Here is an 18091-nt window from a genome sequence, read left to right as displayed (position 1 = left end):
ACACTAAGTCACACGCTGTCAGGCCGTGGCCCTGCCCGCCCACTCCACACTAAGCCACACGGTGCCAGGCCGTGGCCCTGCCCGCCCACTCCACACTAAGCCACACGGTGCCAGGCCGTGGCCCTGCCCGCCCACTCCACACTAAGCCACACGCTGCCAGGCCGTTTCCCTGCCCGCCCACTCCACACTAAGCCACATGCTGCCAGGCTTTGTATCCAGAATGCCACATTTAAATATTTTTCAGAAAAACAAAATTCCTACTCTTTTTGCCAATCAATCCATTGCCATAAAAAAAAACACACTGATTTTTTCCATTGATCAAAGTCAAGATTCAACCAAATCAACAGTTCAATGAAAAATATCGGTCAATTTCACTCTCGGCCACACCCACAAGTAACCCCAATAAGCTTCCAAAATAAAACTTGAAGGATGTTTTGCTGGAGATTCATACCGAAATCCCACGATCATTGGTGTGAATGAAAGTAAGTATCTTAAAATATAATTAAAAATACATTTTTATGTCATTATTTGGTAAGAAAATAAAACATTTAATAAAACTTATTAAATCTAACCTGGGCTGATTTTAGGTTTTTACCTGCTACCTTGGTAAATTGCCTAACAATAACAAACTTGGGGCGATAATGAATCATGGCCAGGATGCAATCTGTGCGTTCTTCATATTTGGGTGGGGCAAGGGCGATATCTGGGGATTTTTTACTGTCCTCTGTACTTAAGTTATTAGCGTTGGAACTGGGGCAACGGAAGGTGATGTGAACCAGGCATGCGTAGGAATGGGCAATTCATCGAAAAATAATCAAAAACCGCAATTTAAAACCTCTAATTGACGTAATCTTCTCTACTACTTTTTTTTTGTTCTTATAATACTTAAAAAAACTTTTAATACTTTCCCCAGTGTGTGTTCGTGTACTGTCCCCTTCAAAACATACTACCGCGCGTGGTCTCACGTGACTCCGCCCCGCGCAGTCTGCGACATGGAGGCGAAATGAAACGCCAATCCGTCTGAGCAACTCCAGTAGCTTGTACCAAACAAAAACGTCGTGTCCGTCGTGTGGACACATTGTGGCTTTAGTGAAAGAGACACGGAACAAAAAGAGGTCAAATGTGAACACTGCGGAAGAACAGCTTCAGCGACCAAAGGTAATACCGCCAATCGGTCGGCACTAGCAATATTTTAAAGCGTAAACCGCATACAGTGGTCGTGGTTATGGTGATGAACCGCCTATATGGATCAAAAAGCTTGGGACAGAATCGTTCCTGTACAAAACTATTTATGTAATTTTCTTGTAGTAATCAAGTAGTCCGCCTACAGCGTTCATTTAGGGTGTTTTTACACATAACATTTGGGGAAAATATTTAACGGTAATATTTATTTTTTTATCTGCCTACTTTGCACTGCAGTAACCCGTCTGCTTCTGGCTATAGCTACCTGAGGCTAATGCTGCGCGCACAGAAAACATGACAGGAAAAAAAGAGTCATTTTCTCTCAGTGACGAATATAGACTTTTCAAAGCTTATTATAAACTGACAAAAACGAGCCACTGAGCTGCAGTAGCGAAGTTGCATGTTATGTACAGTACTGTATTGTATTATAACGTATTTGACACAGTTCAGTAATTTAATTTGTACAGTACTGTAATTTTGAAAAGCGTTTTGAAACAGCTTCACTGTATTTTGAAATCGTCCATGAAATTCAGTATAGACGCTGTCCGTTTTATTACCTTATATTCATGTAATATATATTAAAATGTAAATTAGATGGTAATCTGCCAGAGATATAAAGAAAAAGAAAAAAATCGGCTATAATGATTACCTGCTAATTATGATCAATTTCACACAGACAGACTTGATCAATATAAGTGGTTTCCACTGTAATTAATTTTGTTAGCAAGGAGTGCAGACTATTTATTTTCTACGTTATTTAGGAAACTTGCTTTTTACAATAAAACTAAAATGTGAAAATGGTCCAGAGTAGCCTGTCCAACCATTTAACCATTTAGCTTCTTGTAGTAGCCTAGCCTGTTTTTGTCATCAGTTTGACGCAAATCATTTTGCTTATTATGATTTCCATATGTCAAAATAATTCTTGTTAACTAGGGTTAGCCCCGTCGCTTAGCTGCATCATTTTACATAACATGGTACGTAATAATCAGTTAATATGAATTTTTTGATAACTTGAGTTGTGCCGACAGACACAAAACAGTGCCGACAAATCAGTTGCTTTTGCTCAATATGGTCTCTCTGGAATACAAAAATATTTCCAAACAGCAGAAGATGAATGTCTTTTTGTGACCAGTTCTTCTTCGATTTTCTCCTTTTCACTCAGTTTTGCTTGATTTCTCACAAACGTGCGACACGGTCTATGGGTGAGTCCAGCAGCAAATATAAGAATGACTATGATTGTCTCTGAGCTCATGCAAAAGCAGCAGCAGTAAACTTCAGAGTGGTTTTATTTAACATACCTAGATAATGTGGAAAAGAAACCATCAGAATCTGAATGTTTCTGTTTTATATTTTATTTTTTAATTAGAATAAAATTACTCAAAACCATGTTATAGTTGATATGGCCGTTTGGCAGCACTCAAACCTTCTGCAGTTAAATATCTAAATACCTGTATCTGAGGGAAAAACAAATTTATAATGATTTTATGAAGCAAGAATCAAATCAAGCCAGCTTGTAATTCTTTGGAATACCTGCAACAAATTTCAGGAAGGACCTGTAGTTAGCAGAGGTTAGGTCTAGGTCAATCTGGCTGAATAGAACAGCAGCATTAGCCAGCAAGCCTCGGATGCCGAATGCCACAAAAAAGTTGGTCTCTTCTATAAATTCCCATCAGTTCTGAGTCTCTACCCCATAGGCGCAGAATCACTTTCCACTCTGACTGTCTCCAGTCATGCACCAAAGTCATAGTGGTGCACTGAAGACTGGAGCTTCAGCAGAAGTTCCTCAGCCAGTTGGCTAAATGCTCCTGCGGTTGTTATGGTTGAAAAGGACATTTCCGTGACCCACGTATTCCAGATGACCCAACAGCTTCATGACCAGTGGCTGAGACTGGAGAGAAACTGGAGAGCTGATCTACAGATGACAGCAAACCCCCCCCCCCCAATGGGAGACATCCAGCCCAAGCTAAACAAAAAGCATCTTCATGAATCCCAACTGGACAGCTACTCAAATAATAGCCACACCTCAGATAAACTCATACAACTTGGCGAAAACCAACAGAAGAGATTTAACGCCTTTTAGGGAACTCACATCTTTACTTTCTGCATTGGGTCCAGCGTGTCCTATCCTGTCCTATCCTTGGGTTCAGGATGTCCGATCCACATTCGCTCTCCCTTTCCTGGGGGAAAGAGAAACACACGAGACCACATGCTTAATTTTGTTAAAAGTTTAAAGGAAAGCATATTTTTTATTATATCTAGCAAAATTCAAATGCATCAGAGTTATGCTTACAGACAGGGCAACAAAAATGGCATTATGAAATAGCGATATAGATGACACTCAAAAAAACACGCTGTACATTTGCACTTTGTTTATTTTGCTTTTACCCCAAGCAGCATTTATTCTTTGTGAAAGCTGGGACAGACAGTGCGATTGGGGCTTTAGGGCCTTGCTCAGTGGCCCAACGGTGACATCATTATACAGACCCAGAGATTTGAACCAGTGACCATCTGATTACAGTCCTAACTCGCTGAGGCACACCCCGCCCCCATACTCGTATTCACGTAAGAAAAAAAAAAATTCCATAGCGCACAGAGAGGAAGCTCGGGTGTAAGGGAGAGACAGCACTCGTCGTGTGAGGTCATCATGCTGCTGAGGACAGGCAAAGCTTTGACGCACATTCTGAGAAACCAAGAGCTCCATCCCTTCTCTGTATTTGCGCTAAGTCAGTGTGGTTTTGCAGATTGAAATGCGCTGGGGCTCGACTTCATCTCTCAGCGAAGGTTCAATGTGATGCACAAGATTTGTTATTTTGTGTTTTTGTGCGTAACCCATGGTCACTGAAAATCTATGGCACGCTACGTCACAACGCTGCCAGAGTCACACGGCCACGTTTGTGCAGTTTATTTTGTTGCTTTCCGTTAAACGATCCTGCACATGGAAGATGACAGGAAGCATTTCGGACGGTCAGACTAGGGTGCTGAGGCAGGCACTGCGAGCATCTCCGACACATCCAGAGGTGGGTAGTTCAGTTCTAGTGAGTAAAAGTATAGACCAAGATGACTCTTTATATCAGCTGAGTATAAAGAGTCACAGTGACAGAGTACTGAACTGGTTTGTTGAAACAAAATCTTGGTCTGGATCTGAGTTCTCTCACCAATAAGGAGAACGGATGCCTTATATTACAGGACATTACAAGACACGGCTACGTTCACGAAACTGCATCAGTGCCAATAACATGGAAAACGATATCTGATAATGTGGGTGGGTCTGGTCTGTCCTCTGAAGCCCAAAACCGATGCAACGTAGACTTCCAGGTCTTATTTATATCCAGGCATACATCAACATTTCTAATGTCCTGGTGAAGGATTTCTGAAATGTGCTGAAAGTCTGTTTGGGTATAATCAAAGGCTGTGCAATGCAACGTGTTACACCAAATGATTTTGTTTACAGAACCTTCCAGATGCTTAGCTTCAGAGACACCATCTGAAGGAACTGAAGGAATGTGTTGAAAACACAACGCAAATCTGCTTCTTTGAGAAACTTTTAGGAGCTGGCATCATATCCATTGAGGGAACACTTAGGATGGTGACATCACAGCTGCTGAAGGCACCCCAATAGGTGTCAACCCTCCATAATCTAATTTATTTGTAATATCTTTCACTTAAGATTTTTCTGGAACCGACTTGTATAATCCTGCTGTTCTGTTTTCTCTAGACATCATACTGCTGAGTCATATTAGCATTTAGCATTCATGTCCAGTACATCTAACTTATGCTGAATTTCCTTGGCTAATGTGGAAAATGTCCTCCATTACGATCATCATCATCGCTGTTGGCACAGAGCCTCCGTGGGTTACATTGCCCCCTCACAGCTCAAAGGTTGAGTGTCTCAATCTCGCATAGCATTTTCTTAAATTACCCGGTCATTTTAATCAGATGTTAAATAAAGAAAACATGAAAAGAAAAGCTAATGCATGCTTTTAATATTTACAAATATAACTGTTATGGTTTTATGACGAATGACTTGAGAGGAATGTATTTTGTTCTATAAATATAGAATTTTCTTGAAATAGGAAATTTAGATTTATGTGTGATACTTTCGAGACTTCGAAGAAAAAGAAACAGAGAGCGAAACGCGTGGGGAAAATTTTGCGATGGGTTTGCGGCTTGTCGCATGTGGCGGTCAGGGGTGTGAGCCCAGTCATGTGACCCTCCACCCCTGAAGGGTCACACACCCAGCAAGGTCAACACTTGAATGATCTCAAGGGCTTCTAATATCAGCAACCATCCGTTGTTTCACATTGCAAACATAAACATGTTTGTACAGTTATGAATGAACAGGAACATCGCAAAAATAATTTAATCGTCTTTATTTACATAGCACCTTTCGTACATGAAATGCAACTCAAAGTGTAAGTCGAGAAGGAAAAATAACAGGCTTACAGAGTAAAGAATTAGAGACAAGGATTAAAATTACTACAAAAAGGTGATGCAAAGTGATGATATAAAAAAGGACACCACAGTCAAGATGAAAGCACTAAACGGTGAAATAAAAAAATACATTTTAATACAATATTATGATATAATTTAAAAAATAACTTTGTTCCAGAATGGCAATGACATAATCTGCTCTCTGACACGCTGTTGATAGATACACGCAACACCAGCTAAGGACGTCACCTCACTTTCCTTAGTATATGCTCTGCCCACGGGAGACGCCCATTACGAATCAGCAGACTACAAAATATGCAGAAGAAGAACAATTTTTAAAAAAAAGCAAAAGAGTGACAGATATATTTATACAAATATATTTGGAGTTATTAGAAGGAGAATCTGTGACAACCGGAAGAGTGAACCATTTTGGGTTGACCTTTGGGAAAACGGCGTAGCACCCCTGCAGCGGATGTGCACGCGATAGATGGCCCACGGGCGCTAACAAGTGGGTCGCTCTATGCACTGGCCTCCGGTGCTGAGCATTGTGGGAAACCCTCTTCTGCGAGTACAGCAGTGACTCCCATACAGTTGCGGGAGCCTCGCCGGCCCTTTATGCTTTGAAAATCATGAGCTCCACACAGGGCAGCCTTCGAAGTCGCTGGAGAGCAACAGCTATTGATGGCGTGAGAAGCGGGGTTCAGATCCCGTGACCGTTAATGAGGCCACTTGCAGTCTAGGAGATGGTGGTCTGCAGCAAGCAAAGCGTGAAGATGAGCAGCATGTGGCAAGCATGGCCTGTGCCGGCTGCAATCCTCATCTGCTACACCCCAGCCTCATGTGGCTGGTTCTCGTGAAGTATGTAGCCAATAAAAGGAAGCGGCCCCCTATCTCTACACGTGAGCCGCGGATACCGAGAGACAGACCTGCGCCAGCCGCTTCAGAAGAAAGCCACAGCGTGAGGCTACAGCGGCTGGATGTGTCGACAATGCACAGAGCCGTCACGGAAAAAACAGGAGGCTGGGGGAGCATACTGCCCCGGGGGGGGGGCTCACAGCCTCCTTTGCTGCCTGCCATACTGTCCTCCACAGGTGCAATTATATGATTTGACCCAAAGGGGGGGGGGGGGCTGCTACAAATCACTAAAAGGGTTTAAGAAAACAAGACACAAGAATTAGGGTGGCTGAAGACACCTTAAATTGGGTCTAGCATCGTCTGTGTTCCCCTAAATGCCCTTTGTAAGGTATGGATGGATCCTGCTGGCTACTTCCACATCTGTGGGAGAAGGAGCACTCAGCCCTGCCTCTTACCCAGTTTGGGGATCACCTGCTACCCCCATTAACATATGTGCCCTCGTTTCCGTATCATCCATCCATGGCAAGGGAGTGAGGCTTTGAGGAGTCCAATGGAGCTTGTCATGAAAGTGAGCTAATCCTCCCCAAAAAAAATATCAACATGAAAAAATAGAGAGCTTGAGAAAGACGAATGAAAGAAGGGGGGGAGTAACAGGAAGTCACCCCCCCCTCTCCGCCGCTGTGGCTAACGGGTCCTGATCAAAGGGAGTGATTGGGTTTTCTGCTGCTGGGGGACAGGGGAGTGACACCCATGGAGTCGGTTCAACGGCTGGGTACAGATGGCAAAAGCATCTGGGGTGGGGGCGGGCAAGGCGGCAACGCTCCGCCAGAATCCAAATCTTCCTTTATTGCCTGGGTGCCACTCGCCAGACAAACGGATCTGCTGGGCTGGAATTGCTGGGATATAAGCCGCTGGATTGAAAGGACATAGCCGACTGGCTGGACACCGGAAAGAGGCCCCGTCACATCTCTTGTTGCCGAGATCCACTGCAAACAATCCTGTTGACGTAAAGCAATTTGGCAGGTGTTCTGTGGCCAGAAGGGGAGTTTAAAATCCCTTCAAACACCATATTCCTTCCAAACAGGAAATTAATTAGGAAATGAGTTATCAAACAGTATTTCAAACAGCCTCACAGTTTTGGGAGAGGTACTATGCGGTACTATACTATTGCACTTGTTGCTTCTTGAAACAAAACAATGACCGTTGAGTCAATTCTTAATGTGTAAAAAGTAGAGCATTTTTTTCAATTTCTTTTTTCAATTTTTTTTCATTTTCTTAATTTCTTAAAAACCATGGCTGGCTTTGATATCCTGCCCTGAGGAATCCAGCTGTTGTCTTGAGTGATCTGTGGCCATAGTCAGTGCACTTACTAAACTAGAATCGGAGTGCCTTAAGCAGAAGAGAATGTAGCACGAGAACGAGCAAAAAAATTTCCCTTCAGTAGCGAAAATAGAGCAATGCAGCGCCTTCCTTAACAAAAACAGAGCGAAGCAGCCCCTTTCGTTAATGAAAAGAGAGAGGTGCACCACCTTCCTTACTGAAAACCGAGAGATAATAATAATAATTGATACTTTATTGATCCCCGTAGGGTAATTGTCTTTACCTACAACTTGCTCTTTTTTCATAGAGGAAGTTGTCTGCGAAGGGCTGCCACCCGTAGCGGCGCCCAGGGAGCTGGAGGTTAAGGGCCTCGCTCAAGGACCCACAGGCTGAGGCTGGGTTTGAACCTGTGATCTTCTGATTACAGGCACACATGTTTAGCCCACAGAACCATACGCTGCCCCCCGTCCACGATGTACCCCATCGCTAATGAAAACAGAGCGATGTGCCCCCTTCATCAGTGAAAATGGAGCCATGCAAACCCCCTTTAACTAACAACAATGCAATGACGCATCTTCTTCTTCAAGCACATATCTGCACACCCTTTGTTAATGCAAACAGCAGTTCACCCCAGTTGTTAACAATAATTAACAAAAAATGCAACACTGTATCCCTGTCATTAAGCATATTTGAAAATGCCATCCATAACACACTTCCCTGCCCTGTGTGAAAACATATTTACTTTGTTCTTAAACTCTATCATTTAACCCTTAGATTCTTAATGAAGTCCAGAGAAACATCCTTCTTGGTTACTTGAAAACAACACATCCCCTAGGGTGAAGAACATCCCATTTCCTAAGCAGTGCAGTAAGAGGCACTTCCAGTGACTGGTAAGCACTGTCGTAACACCATTAGCATCAGTAATCTCTCTGTTGTCAGCCCAGCCTCCCTGGAAAATTCTCAATGAAAGTTCAAGTGGCTCAGCTCTGCTGAAACAAGACAGACCAATGAGTGTGCGAGGAGGCCTCGGGCAAGCGTGTGATTCGTCCTCAGCCTCCAAAGATGTGCACAAGTGTGGCGCACATGTGTGGCTCTCATGATGAAAGCAGAGCTGGACCCCAGCAGCCGATGTGGTGAATTTCCTGTGCAGGTAAATGCTGTGATAGTGAGTGCATTAGTGCCACCTAGAGGACAGTTACTGATTCTTCAGATAAGTACATAACTAGCATGAGTTTAAGGGAGCCAAACTCTGTTCTAGAACTTTACTATTTTACCTAATTCACTGACTTATAATCGTATAATTTAATACTTACACTATATTCATATACAATTTAATTTCTTATAAGTACTCCCATAAAAAATGTGAAAAATAAATGCAGTAGACATGCACCCAGCTTATCTGATGTTTAGAGCCTAGAGTGTCAGTTGTAAATATCAGATGTCCTATACCAGTCTGGACAGATAGTGAACCTGTGTGACTGGCACAGAATAGACCAATTTCCCCTGAAACTCATTGGAGCAAAACCACCCAACCCCAGCAGCCAGTAATTTCCATACTCGCACTGTTACTGCAGGACGATCAATGCTTGGCCCACAAATAACGTCATTTATCACTCGTTACTATAACTTAAAAAAACTTGGGCTTTCCTGAAAAGCCAGACACCCTGGGTCCTGCCAGAAAGGCAGTAAATTGGTTGAAACGCGGGGCGGAGCGGTGGTGTAGTGGTTAGCGGTGGCTGCATGTGTGCAGTGTTTGCATGGTCCCTCCATGTCGTTCCCCCCGCCACCGTGTCCAAAAACATGCTAAGGTGAAATGGAGTGGTCAGATGGTGGATGTGTCCCTGTCCTGGGTTATTCCCTGCCTTGTACCCACAGCTTCCGGAATCGGCTGTAGACCGGCAAGACCCAGAATAGGACAAGCGTGTAAAGAAAATGGATGGACAGCTGAAATGTTTTAAGAGGAAGAGTAAATGTTTGAGGTGCCTTTGAAGGCATGAGGATGGATTTCAGAATTAAACCGACCTAAGAATAATACACATACTGATATAAAAGGTTAAAAATAAAATAAATAAGGAATAAAAAAAATTGAGTGGCTGTTTTTAAGCTACAGAGTCCCCCCCCCCCCATGGAGCGCACTAGGAAAACAGCTGGCAGAAAGCGCTTGTGATTCTCAGCATCGCCCGCTAGTCCTCTAATTTGCTGCAGAGCCTCTCCTCCACGCCCAGCTGCCCTCTTTAGCTCCTGCATCACTTCACCACAGACTAACGGGTTCAGGAAAATAAACAAGCAAAGGGACAAAAAAAAGAAAATCAATCAGTCATCATCGCCTAGACGACTCAAACATAAAGCCAATTTCAATTTCACGATGCATAAGTTTGCTTACTGCATGTAGACCTATAGGACGTTAAAAAAAGAGCTCAAAAAGGTTCTAATTATTATGTTAGATTTTTATTTATTTTTGCAAATTTCTGGAAAAGTCTGGATTTATAAGGGAGTCATTTTCCAAATGCGTTTTTACTGAATCGGTTTAAAGGATAAGCGTTACTGTGAATTTAAAGGGCTGCGGCCATGTGAAGTTGAAAAACTTAGTGCAGCATAAAATCATACAATCGTCCGATATCCAAAACCTGCAAGCTCTCGGACTGCAGCATACTGATTTAACTTCATACGGTGCTGCGGTTGTAAGACGGTGAGAAAAGAGGGCAGGGTGCCGGCCATGGGGGCCGGTGTGGAAATTACTGAGAACGCGGTCACGCGCGTTTGCTGACGGGATCCTTCTGGGCATTTCACAACGCCCCCTCTGCGGGTTGCAGGGAAATGTGAGAGCGGCTTTTTGAAATACAGCCACATAAAAAAGAAATTTAAGAACTGATTTGATCAAAAAAAAAAAATAAAAATAATAAAAAAAAAAAAATATATATATATATATATATATATATATATATATATATATATATATATATTATTTTCCATTAGCGGTATTGCCACAGACATTCCAAAAGGATTCACTTAACGTTATAATGAAATTCCTCTTTTAAAGGAAAAGAGGAAAGATGCTCCTGACACCTTGTATGCAATGGGACCCGTTGCATTTGTTCATCACAGACTAACAGACACGACTCGATCACTTTCACGCATTTAAATGGGAGTCCTATTAGTAAGACAAAGCTTAGGATTCAAAGATTCAATGTTCAATTAGATACTAGTCTTGATACCTCGTTGTACATTTAACGCATAATGACATCAAAATAATATTTTATGACATAAAGTTGCACACTTGTACTATGGCAAATGGGTGACTGAAGGCATGCTGGAAAGGCACGCTAGTTTGCATGTAGTCAGGTGCCATTGAAGTCGTCAGCTTGCAGAGGTGTCAAAACACCTCGAGGCCCCATCGTCGGGGGACAGCCCTGCAGGTTAATGGGGTGGGGACTCAGACCTAGGCAGGCCACAGCACTGAGCACACTGGAGGGGATGTGCAACAGCAGACAAGCATGTAAAGTGTCGCACGCCCCTTCTGAGGCCTCTGGAACTGTATACGAAACTGACACTTCTGGGGGTGGAATCAGCCAACAGGCCAGGAAGACAGCGCTTCACGGAAAAGGGCGTCGCTTACCAGCTCCGGACGGACGAGGTAATGCCTCACTTCCTACCGTGCAGCAGCGAGATGACAGGCCTCATCTAAGAAGGTTCCACCCTTATTTTAGATGACTTCCTCACTCAAGAAGACCATTGATTTGTACATGCTGTATGTATATAAAGCATATGACGTACATGCAGCATACTTGCTTAATTCTGTTCTACAAGCTATAGTGCATTTATTCAAAACAGATGGTAGAAATCAGCATTAAATTCAGATGCTCTTTTGGATGAAGATTAAGGGACCCTGAGCTTATTTTGCCTGTAATGGAAATGCATCCCGGTTCCAAGAGAACAAAAGATGGGGAAAAAAATAAAACAACAGCAGACGTTTATTCCGAACCGCTAAACAGTAAAAGCGTGTTAATAAGGCGGGAGGGAGCAGCATTAGGAGGCTATGGTTTCCTGGTGATCGAAGGCTGGCTGTTTTGCTGAGCCCTAAGATCCCCCCCCTCCCCCCCCCCCACGCACACGCAGAATTTCACACCATTGTCATCCAGACTAATGAAGCAAAGATGAATTAACATCACATTTCTTGCCACCTCTAGACTTCCCATCATGGGGCGGGCGGGGGGGGGGGGGGGGGGGGGGCATATCACCATTTCCATAAGAAATAAAACTCCCAAAATACCAAACGTGACATTTTGGTTTGAGGATGCTATAAGCTATGGCATGGTAAACACATCTCACTCTGGATTTAAAGAACAGCCTTCCCTCCATCTTCCACAGTCGGTTCCCTCCAGTTTTGGGTTGTGGTGGGGCTTATATGGACGTCACAGACTTATTCTCTTGGGCGGTGAAGCAGTTATGTCCATTTGAAGGCAAATATGGCTGATTTCTTAGAAGAAATGGGATTTTTACATGATAACCCTGAAAGGATGAGCTTCAAAACATTTTATTTTTGATGGGGAAAGTTATCTGGCTGATTACTGTGCCTGATTGTGTTCTGGAGCAGACAGACCACATTTAATCTCAGGACTACCAACCTGCTTTAGTCTTCAGATTCATCCAGATTAAAAAATCCTGTTTCTCTGCTTTGCATCATAATTCATGTGCTACGTTCAGCGCCTTGGCAAACTACTCAGTTCCCGTCTCTCCCGTTACATTTATTGCGACTGAAGCATTCTATTCTTATCTCCCCCACCCCCAGCAATGAGATGCATGGGTGTCACCACAAACCTACATGGCATACGTCTGGCAAACAGCCAGCCAGACATAACTGCTGCTTTGATGGGTTGGATATCCCATCAATGACCAGTAATGAGGGGTGGCATGGGAGCAATAGCGAATCGATACCCTACAGACACGCCAAGAACCTAATAAGAGCTAAAAACGAGATTAATTAAAGTAAGAGCATTCTAGAATACAGCAATCACAGATGAGGGCAGTCGGTGTTCCTGTCTAGGATAAGTGGTTAGAAGATGGAGGGGTGGATGATCCTCAAAATATTATATAATGTCATGTCAAAAGCAAATACATGTACCAATGCAAAATAAAACACAAAGGAGTATCTTTATGAAGTACTCATATACAAAGTACTCATAAAGTATGAGTACTAGGTAACACTTTACTTGACGGGCCACAAATATAGTATTATACTATTACTTATGTATTAATTAACCACAAACTCTTAGTTACATACCGATCTCATGTTAATTCATTAATGAACAAATTTGATTGGATGTGCCAGCGAATTTTAAATTAAGCATCTGTGGTTTTGGCGTCTTGGATTGGTTGAGTCTTCTCTAGTTTTGCACTTGCATTTGCAGACCCAAGTCCCATTTCTATAGGTTAATTCTAGAACTGGGGCTGGTAAATCTGATCCTGGATCAGCGTAGGAGCTTGCTGGTTTTAAAAATGCTTACATTTCCAGCTCTGCTTCGCGACCCTTTCAGAACATGCTGCTTGGTCTACAGAAGCTACTGCAACACCTAAAGAGCAGGTGAAAACCCATGAAATAACCATTTTTATTTTTAGCCAAAGCATAGATTTACCAGATAACAAATAAATCCTATTCAAAATGAAATGAAATCCGGGCTGCATGATCATTAGTGGTGGAAAAGTACACGAGGGTTGAGGACTATTTCAAGGCACCCAGTCTATTGATGCACAAGGGGAAACGCGACAGTGTGGGACCAGCATCAACGCTTATGCCTGATTTTCCCCGACTGCCAGACCACAGCACTCTTCACACCTTCAGCTTGCAGGGCAGCATTTTGCTTTCAGTTCTCGCTGCCTCGCTAACAAGAACGTGCCCACCATTCGCCTCTCTGATTTCCGTGGAAAGTTCGACTTGAGCTGCAGGCTTCGCGTTTGGCCCTTGGATCTGAGAACACTGCTCGGATGGGATCAAAACAAAATAAGGCCGATTCCTTGTGCTTTAGTCAGCTCTGTTTGCCATATTATTCCAATTTCACCCACCAATTAAATCTTGTTCAGTATAAGCAGGCTGTCTCTATAAAATTCAAATGGCAAACAGATACAAGGCAATGAGACAATTCTTCCCAAGCTGTGTAACATAAAGCATTGCAGGCTATTGTGTTTATACCACCTGGTTATATAGTGTGATTATATGATTAACAATCAATATTTCAATGCTAAAGAAAAACAGACGTAATTAAATTACACACTTATATAATCTACCGCAATTCCCTATAATCTGGATGCAAATACCTTTGTATAATTAAGGCAGACATCATGCGATAGATGCTAATTAAACTGTAAATCCTGGTGGCGACAAACTTTAAAAAATGAAAGAAAGAAAAAAACATCTATCAAAGTTCAAGTATGTCCCCTGTATTTATAGCAGGTGTTTCTGGAACATTCGTCCCAAGACCGTTTAAGCGTAAGACTTCTTAGGAAGCTGAGCAGTAGCTATGCGGAAGACTGTTCCTCTCGGCTAAGAACTGCCATCGAGCAAGACATTCAACGGTCATAAAAATTCCTGCTCTGAATGCATACTTTATATGCAACAACTGTGGAGGGAGACTGAGCCAAAGTATTTTTAAGGGCAAAAGGGAATTCTGTTTTCCCAGATAACACAAAAAAAACACAAGAGCCAGATGCTTGAAATACAGTAACGCAACAACAACTCTGATCTGCAACCGGTAGGACCATGATATAAAGATCTCGTAGAGAAGGGCTGTGCTTTCTGATTAGCCTACAACAGTCCTGGCACTAACTGGTGCACTTGCACAGACCTGTCCTCCTTCAGACTGAGAATATCTCCTTTTATTTTCCAGGTTCTGTTGCCAAAAGCTGTGGACCGGGGAGCTGAAGGCCAGTTTTGCTGATAATGCTGCAGCCCTCATTCAGGACTTAGCTGGGCAGACCCCAGATGCAGGTTCCTCATGAAGCTCTTCTCCTGACCATCGAGAAGCACACTAATGTAGACCAGACCCCACACTTGCTCCAGGTAGCAAAACATAGACCAAAACACAGATACCTTCCTGCATTTCTTTCGTGTGTTGGGAACCCTGAAGTCTGTACTACAGAATGACTTTAAGCCCCTCTAAAGCCATGACTCTGTTCTGATTGGTATAATGGTATGTTAATAATCAAGAGTTCTGAGCATGAAGCTTCGGTACAAGCCAGCCTGAGGCCAAATGAGGTCACGTGCAATTTATGAAACGTGATATGGTGCCGAGGAACGAAGACGGAGATTTAATTTCCTGAGCTCTTTATTGCACGACACGTTACGGAGTCATGGAGAGTCGCATATTACATTTGGAATAAAGTGAGAAAGTGGGGGGGGGGGGCACTTGTAACATTACGGTAATGGCACCCCTCTCCATTTTAGCAATAGTCTGTGTCACACTTCATCAGCTGAAATGCTCGGGGCAAGACGAGCACCAGGCCGTCGCGAATTCCCCCGCACATCTGCGGCTCTGACCTGGGGGAGACAGATGAGATGGGAGATGAGAGGCAAGACTCCCATTTGGCTGTGATTTAGATGGGTGAAACTGGCGTTCAGAAACCCAATACATCCTCCCCAGAAATGCAGGAAGGGTTTCGGCAGGGCTGCAGCTCTGCCCCTGGCTCCGTGGAGAGCTCTCTGCAGTCAGTCTCACCTCCAGGATGTGTTGCTGCACATCCCAGCAGCTGCTTTTACCTCCTGTACAGATACCCTGATCCTGAGACTAGCGCAAACCGGGATTTGAAAAGACAGCAGCACCTTGTCGTTTCACGCAGTTCAATTAAGAGCTTAAATAAGGGTCAGAAGCTAAATTCACTGACAAATGTAAAAACCTGAAGAGACGGAGTCTTTTAGGTCAGTGAAGTGATTAACCATTTTGTGTTCAATCCAAGAATGAAATCTAAATTAAAGAGGCTTCGCCTAGACACTGATACATCACGGAGGCCACAGCATCTGGCACATGCGTACCACCCCCAAAGAGGAGTGGAACCCTATTTAAGATTCTGTCTTACCACGACGTCTGCTAAGCATTATCCTCTGAAGGGATCCACTTTTTCAATTTAACCAAAAAGAACGTGTCATGTGACCTCAACGTCCTCTTTGGCAGGGCTGAAGGAAACGTCTACCCTTACGGGGAGGGCACGTGCCGGGCAGAGTGTCATGTGGACAACTGGGATGTCGGATACGTGCCTCATGGCTATGTTACTGTCCCGGGGGTCAGTTACGCCTCAAACATATCCATCCCCTACTCCGCCACCCCAGGGGCATGTCCCAGACTGGGGACATGTATCCCACCAGGTGGTCATGCGAGTCTAACCTGTGGCACACACCACACGTCTGGCCTCCCTGGATCTGCAGGACACAGCAAGGCACCTGGTGACATCTGGTAGGTGGAGCCTGCATTGTTTGCGGTGAAAAAAAGAATACAATGGGAAGACAAATGGAAAAAAAACATGATGTTTTGTTGGGTGAAAGTTCTGTGCAACAGAACAAAGGCAAACCTTAGACCCATAGTGAGTCATCTACTTTTTTTTATTTATAGGTTATGGAACATGAGTGGCACCTGTTAGTCACTGAACAGAGGACCGACGGGGAAATGTGCGAATGTGTATGTGAATAAATTCTTTTTCCATTTGGGGCTTTGCTGGTTCCATGGGTCTCCCCCTAATCAAGTATGAGTAAAGCAGCTTTGAAGCTGTGTTGAGACTCACGCAAGCAGGACACACGCTGATGCCAATCATGTTGGCAGATCCACACCTACAACGCGAGGCCTTTTGGTTTGTGAAGTTAACAAAAAGGATAGAGGAGTGGACAGGAATGGCAATCACGATGGCCAGGGAGAAAAATTTGCAAGGGCCAGGGACGGGAATCACGAGGGCCAGGGACGGGAGTTCACGAGGGCCAGGGACGAGAATCACGAGGGCCAGGGACGGGAGTTCACGAGGGCCAGGGACGGGAGTTCACGAGGGCCAGGGACGGGAGTTCACGAGGGCCAGGGACGGGAATCACGAGGGCCAGGGACGGGAGTTCACGAGGGCCAGGGACGGGAATCACGAGGGCCAGGGACGGGAGTTCACGAGGGCCAGGGACGGGAGATCACGAGGGCCAGGGACGGGAGTTCACGAGGGCCAGGGACGGGAATTCACAATGTGGTCTCACTGTGGACACGAAGAGTATGCTTGAGATACAGTCTTATATGGTAAACCAATGTCTGTCAGGCAGCACAGCGGTTCCTTAGTTAATATCCCCTGACAGCACAAAGAGGTTCAACCAACTTTTAGTCATCAGTGTCTCTGCTAGGGCAGAAAAATTCAGCAAACTGTTCATGTCAAGCATCCCTCTTCCCCAGCATCCTGCGGGGCCAGGAGGTCACCAGGGATCCACGTCAGAGCCTCTTCAGGGTGACTCTAGTGTTGAATATTCATGTTCCTGGGACAGCGAGACCTAGGAGAAACCAGGCACCACACCGGACGCCAAACCAATCTCACTCGAATGGTCACTCCATGAAATCCACCATGAGAAGCCATGAACACACAAAATACACCCCCCCAAACTGGAGGTCCAGCATTTGTTAATGAAAATGCATTTACTCACAAACACTTTCATTTACCAGATGATGCAAAGGAAACATCTCGATGCTAATCGTTTCTGCATATTTATTAATAAGCCTTAAAATATGCTTTAGAAGACTTCAAATAACATTTTTTAACTCCACTAAAGATATCAGCACATACCTATTAAATAAGGTCAAAATGAGGAACTCTAAAGTACAGCTAAAGTTATTATTTTCTTTAGTATATCTAAGCAGAGTGCACCAATATGGCCGTCCTGCCTCCCGCTAAGACGGGAGCGTCGGTTTAGCAGTCTGCTCATCAGCACTTCCCCTTTCTCTCCTCTATCTTCTCATTTGACCAGAACCCCCATCCGCTGCACAGCTGCCATTCTGCACTAATTAACAATACTCCAGAGGAACGCTACCGGTCCAGTCGCCTGGGGAAGTCCCTCCAGAATGGGAAGGCTCCCCATAAAAAGCGTGTATGAGACTTCCTGGCTCCCTGTCCACCCACACACGTCGTCCATCACCCTCACTAAACTTCTGCTGACAAAGTCTAAACTTGGTAGAAAACTGCAGACGGCAGACAGGTCACCAAAATCACCATAAAAGAGGCTTTCAGTCTGCATGAAGCAGCTGTTACTTTAACACAATTAACCCCCCCCATTTCATTTCCATGGTCCCCCCCCCATGAC

At 44.1% G+C, this 18091-nt stretch overlaps 2 long non-coding RNA genes across 5 annotated transcripts in view; one reads left to right on the top strand and one right to left on the bottom strand.

Annotated features, from left to right (window-relative positions):
* The window catches only part of LOC125738948 (uncharacterized), a 53147-nt gene that overhangs the window by 24902 nt on the left and 10154 nt on the right, over window positions 1-18091 (bottom strand). The window contains exon 2 of the long non-coding RNA XR_007396941.1: window positions 3272-3359. This is a non-coding gene — a long non-coding RNA (uncharacterized LOC125738948). The remainder of the gene's footprint in view (window positions 1-3271; window positions 3360-18091) is intronic.
* On the top strand, window positions 353-16460 carry LOC125738947 (uncharacterized). 4 transcript variants are annotated; one of them, XR_007396940.1, is made up of 4 exons: window positions 353-1158; window positions 8563-8938; window positions 14670-16229; window positions 16386-16460. It is a non-coding gene; the product is annotated as an uncharacterized LOC125738947 (long non-coding RNA). The 4 variants fall into 4 exon arrangements; XR_007396939.1 differs by lacking the exon at window positions 16386-16460 and having other exon boundaries at window positions 358-1158; window positions 14670-14842; window positions 15951-16331; XR_007396938.1 differs by lacking the exons at window positions 14670-16229; window positions 16386-16460 and adding an exon at window positions 9664-10670 and having other exon boundaries at window positions 4634-8938.

The sequence above is a fragment of the Brienomyrus brachyistius genome, chromosome 3 (genome assembly GCF_023856365.1).
Source record: "Brienomyrus brachyistius isolate T26 chromosome 3, BBRACH_0.4, whole genome shotgun sequence".
In the NCBI taxonomy this organism is placed as follows: domain Eukaryota; kingdom Metazoa; phylum Chordata; class Actinopteri; order Osteoglossiformes; family Mormyridae; genus Brienomyrus; species Brienomyrus brachyistius.
This window is presented reverse-complemented; position numbering and strand designations above follow the sequence as displayed.